Below are 6091 nucleotides of genomic sequence, written 5' to 3'. Positions count from 1 at the left end.
GATCTGTGTCCTTCCAGAGCAGGGCTGAAGGCCATGCAGAGTACCACAAAAGGTTTAAAATAACACTAGAGATGCCTGTGTTTAAGTACTTGAATTCCTCTTCTGTCGGTAGATATGATTAAGAAGTGAGATAGCAGGCATTGCCTAAAAATATGTTTTTGTGGCCACAAAAGATGATGAAGATTATGCCACCCAGCTTTCAGCTCTTGCTTCTGAAGGATATAGAAACTTAAAGGTATAAGATATTTAAAGGCACTGTGCAGATGCCTTGGATAACCTGCAAAATAATTTATTTTTAGTAACTGTACTGAGCCACTAATGAATTCACTACAATGAACCTGACCTATCTTCTGGATGGTTTAAGCAAGGTGGCAGAAATTCCGTCATTAGACACAACCAACATAAATGCACAAACTCACTGTTTTGCATGCAGACAGCTTGTTAAATCTTACATGCATCTATTATGCCATATTTGTGGCAAACTGTGAGGTTAATCCCTTTCACAAATGCGCTATGTGAGAGAGCATACACACACACATATTTAGCTACTTATTCATCTATGCTTATTCCAACATATCAACACTGTCTAGCTGATAATATTTCTTTTATATATGTATTATAAATATGCTTCTAATATCAGATTTGGGCAGACAGAAAGGATATGCTGTACAAACAGAATGTAGATTGCACATACCTATACACCATATAGCATGGTAGGAAGACTGCTTTTTTTCATGACTTCTTAATTGTCCACTTTAATATTATACTGTTCCTCCATATCTTTATCTCTCTATGTGCATAGCTGTGAAAATGAATGAAAGCAAAAGTATTTCATACCTGAAATGTGATTATAGACATGTGTAGGTGTGCAAGTTCTAAAAATAAATAATCATGTGCAATATTTCTTAAGAAGTGCCCTTTTTTTTCTTTTTTTTCCTTCTGAATTAAAGACACTTTAAGGAAATGTGATTATCAAAAAATGAGAGGCAATTCTCATGAGATTAGTTCAATTTGGCATCAGAAGGTCTGACTCCACCCTTTAATTAGGCAATTGCCCACTGGATTCAAAAACATTATGATGCCAATGAATCATGAACCTCTATGCAGGAGAAATTGTCAGAGAGATTTGATAACAGCCTGCTCTACTGTAAGTCACAGGCAGGGAAAATCTCATGTGAGGTCAATTTCAAGATGGATAAACTTTACTCATAAGAGAAGTCTCACCAATCCAAATATTAAATACAGATTTTAATCAATGAATTCTACAGAAGGTTACCTCTCTGTAGCATGTAGCATGAAGCACCTGAAGTAGACTTCAAAATAATTCAGGTGAATTGTATTCAAAGAGTAGTTGACAAAAGAGATATTGACAATAAACTATGGAGGGGGCTGTGCTGTTGTTACTGATGTAGATACGTACACTTAAGGGAAATTAATCTCATCCCACACAACTCTGAGGAAAAAGGAAGAAAGAAAAGAAAATAAATTATAAACAAGTGAAAAATTAAAAAGTGGAAAGGCAGGAAGGAGGGAAGGAAGGAAAGACAGACAATGGGAAAAGATATTTCTATAATAAATGTGCATTAACATGCTACAATATAAATCACTACTTACTTGAGAGAAAAGGATGAAGATGAACATACCAGCCTATTTTTTTCTTGATGTTTGTTTGAAATAGCTGATGAAAAGAAAAAGAAATGTCGCAGAACAAATGTCTTTTAAGGCATGAAAATAGGAATCTGCAGATTAAAAAAAGAAGTTTCATAGAAAATTTTTTTTTTAAATTAGAAGTTACAGATCAAGAATTAGACAAGGCTGGGAGAGCACTGTTTCCTCTTCTGTTGCATGGGAAAAATGAACCTCTCTCTCTTTAGGGACCAATTTGAGTTCCATATGTTGAGTTGCTCCTCTTTCTCCAACATGAGAGGTAAAAAAACCATTCCTCCTGTGGTCACTGACACTGCTCTCATTTTTTTTCAAGTAGACCAAAGTTGCAGTACAAGAACTTCCACTTTGAGAACTGATAAGCAAATCAGGTCCACACAGACTTTGTGCCAAGGGGAAAACACTAGTTTTTACTTACAATAGACAGGATTTGGCTCTTCTACTTATATATATACATGACATAGTAATCTAGAATTCCCTTTATCTGTTCTGTTTTGAATGGGTGCATTACAATGAGATTTACTACTTCTTAGAATCCATGTACAGCATTTAGTGACTCTCTCAGAACTAGAAAGAAAGCTACCATGATTAGCCTGGCATATGCTAAAGGAGCAAGTGAGCTGTCTAACACAGGCACAGAGTAATATTTTGCATGTCTTAGGGTATTTGACACTTCTGTACAAGACATATGTTAAATTATATTCTTCCTCAGTGGGAGCAGGAAGCCAGGTGTCATGCTCTGGGACACCTAAAATGTCAATACCTAATAACATATAGGCACATGAATCCTGTCCTTGCCTTCTATAGACTCATAGTATAATTTATGCTGGATGGGACCTCAGGAGATCTGAAGTACAACCTCCTGCTCAAGGCAGGTGCAGTCTAATGAATGTTAAATTGAGGGGGATAAACAATTCCCTTGATGTACTGGCTATTGTGCTGTGTATACAGCCCAGAATACAGTTGAGCTGCTTTGCTGCCAGGGCACTCTGATGACTGATGTTCAGCTTGCTGTCTACTAAGACTCCCAGATCCTTCTCTTCTGCAGAGCTTCTACCTAGCCAGTCAGTCCCCTGCCTGAGTCATTGCCAGGGGTTATTCCTTGCCACATGCAGGAATTTGCATTGTTTTTGCGTCCTTGTTGAATGTCAGGCAGTTCCTATTGGCCAATTCTTCCAGCCAGACTATGCCCTTGAGCATCATTCCCCTCCCCCTCCCCCAATTTGGTGTCATCAGTAAACCTGGTGGGTAAGCACTCCTTCACCTCCTTCTGCAGTATTTCAGGGTAGAACAGACCCCTTGGCTACTCTAGGTAGAGTATGATCCATTGACCACTACTCTCTGAGCCTGATAATCCAACCAGCCTTTTAATCCATCTAGTTGTCCATCCATCCAGATCCTAAAATCATAACTTGACTACAATACGATGGACGACAGTGTTGAAACTCTTGCTAAAGTTCATGTAAATGGTATCTGCTGCTCTTACTTCATCCACAAATCTGGTGGTTTCATGGCAGATTTACGCTAACCAGGAATTATTTACTTTTGGTAAATCTCTGCTGACTGCTCCCAGTCACCTCCTTCTTCACGTGACCAGAAGTGTGTTCCAAGAAGAATTACTCCATTATTTTCCCAGGAGCAGAATTGAGGATGTTGAATGATCTGTAGTTTCTCAGATTGTCCTTTGAAGATGTTCACATTAGGCCCAAAATATATTGCAGCAAAGGAAGCAGCTCTAATTTTTGTTCACCTCATCTGGTTGCCACAGTTGCACTTTCTTGCTGTAGAACCTGAAAATTTATGCTGCAGTAAGTCTATGTATACAATGGTCATTTTAAATAAAGTCCAGACAGAGATGTCTGTATTACAGATACCCACACTGAGATAGATGAGCCTCAACTGATGGGTATTTCCTGACTTGCTGCCCATTTTACTCTGACTTTAGGGCAGTGGAGATGACATACGTGTATGAGGTGAATATCACTTTTGTGCTGATGGATGTTATTAAATTGCCTTTAAAGGGAAGAAATCATAGCAGCTGGGATATGACAAAAGAAGTGGTTCATTTAGCCGCCAATACAGAACTGCAGTCTGTAGAATGCTGTTGGCATAGCCACAGATGTAGGATACCAACGCAAGCTGATGGCATCATTTTTTGATAACTTGGGGAGGTAGAACAGTGGGTTACCAATGGCCATGAAGCAGTCATAAGCTGCGAACACCATGAGGAAGTACTCTCTGGTGACAAAGAGAGGAAACAACATCAGCTGGGCTAACCAACCACCACAGGAAATGGCCTACCTCTCAGCAAAGAAGCGGTCCAAGGAGCGGTGATGAGAGAGGTGTGGCAGAGGTCCCAGATGGAAAGGTTCTTGAGGAAGTAATATATGGTTGTTTGGTAATAGACGAGTGTTTATACAAATTATTACAGTCATGGTATTCTTTCCCAAGACATACAGCAGTAGGAAGACAATGAAAGAAAGATATTCGGTTCTAGCTGATTTTGAACCCCATCAGTGTGGACTCAGTCACCGTGCAGCAATTTTCCATGGCAGAACCCTGATGAAGAAAAAAAGTTAACAGAATAAAGCTGAGTTCATCTTGGAGTTATTTCTGCTTTCTACCTCAGCTGAGAGGTAAAAACAGCCAAGGGTTTATTCATGTAAGTGTATGCATAGAAATTCATATATATATAATACACATACACACCATAATGTATATACCTGTGCATATGCATCATGATATGTAAACATAATACATTATTTTCATTCTCCCATATTATTACCACAAGTTATATTTATCTGGATAATTAACAAAAGACAATAAACAAACAAAAGAAACCCAAGAAACAATTTTAACTTTCCCCCTTTCATCTTTCCCTTTCCCTTTTTGAAGTGGGAATTGGTGAAAATGGAAAAGATCATAGTAAATTAATAATCAAGTGGAAATTTAGTATAGTTTCTAATCTCTGTTTATTTCCAAAGAAGTTTTACTTTTGAAAAACACTATTGAAATTAAATTTATTCTATCTCCCTTTGAACGCAGATGTACCAGTGAAGCCAATTTTTCATATAATTCAACCTTTCTTGTGATTAAAAGAAAGCAGATTATCTATCTTTATTTTATCTAACGATCACTGAGAATTTGGCTTCTATTCTAGCCTAATTTATGGGCTCATATTTATATTCCTAAACTTATATTTACATTCATATTCATGATCACCTTAATCTAAGAAAAAACAAACAAACAAACAATAAATTAAATTAGTTTAAATAAGGAGAAATAGCAGGGTTTTTTTTTGTTCTAAGTATAAATAAAAATAATAAATACTGTATATTTTGCATTGTTAGCATTCATATCTGAGGCAACTGTCTATCTTCCCTGTATGGCTATTGCAGAGAAATAAGCAATTTAAGAGAACAGTCATATAAATACCTAATTTTTTAGAAGAGTAGTGATTTTAAGAAGGGTTAAATTTATTGTAGAAGTACTATACATAACTGATTCAGATGAAGCAATCTCACAGTATCTAGATGTAAACAGATAATACCAATTTGAAATTTATCTGTCTCAGAATTAAATTTCATTTGCCTACCTTCAGTTACTTAAAAGGCAGCAATAGAGGTGGCAAAATACAAATACGCAATACCATTTTATAGCTGTATGGTACTCTGTCAGACTGCTGCTGCTATTCAAGAATGCTAGAGGGCTCCTTTAGTCCCTGTGTCACTGATGCTAGCCTGTGCATTTTTCTTGGATTTTCTTCTTCTTATAAATATATTTCAGGGGGGAAAATGAATAAATCATAAAGTAAATGTAAAAAAAAAAGTCCACTTTTTCAGCTGATAATATAGAGAAAATCATAGAATCATTAAGATTGAAAAAGACCTCTAAGACCATCAAGTCCAACCATCAACCTAACACTACCATGTCTCCTAAACCATTCCCTGAAGTGCCATGTCTACATATTTTTTTAACACCTCCAGGGATAGATACTCCACCATCTCTCTGGGCAGCCTGTTCCAATGCCTGACCACTCTTGCAGTAAAGCAATTTTTTCTAATATCCAACCTTAATCTCCCCTGATACAACTTGAGGCCGTTTCCTCTCGTCCTGTCACTGGTGACTTGGGAGCAGAGACTAACCCCCCCCTCACTCCAGCCCCTCTCAGGCAGCTGCAGAGAGCGAGAAGGGCTCCCCTCAGCCCCCCCTTCTCCAGGCTAAACCCCCCCAGCTCCCTCAGACACCCCCCAGCACGCTTGTGCTCCAGACCCTGCCCCAGCCCCGCTGCCCTTCTCTGGACACGCTCCAGCCCCTCAAGGCCCTTCTTGACCTGAGGGGCCCAATCCTGAGCCCAGCACTCAAGGTGGGGCCTCCCCAGTGCCGAGCACAGGGGCCCCATCCCTGCCCGGCTCCTGCTGGCCAC

Source organism: Phalacrocorax aristotelis, chromosome 23 (assembly GCF_949628215.1).
Source record: "Phalacrocorax aristotelis chromosome 23, bGulAri2.1, whole genome shotgun sequence".
Taxonomy (NCBI): domain Eukaryota; kingdom Metazoa; phylum Chordata; class Aves; order Suliformes; family Phalacrocoracidae; genus Phalacrocorax; species Phalacrocorax aristotelis.
Note: the sequence above shows the minus strand (reverse complement) of the source record.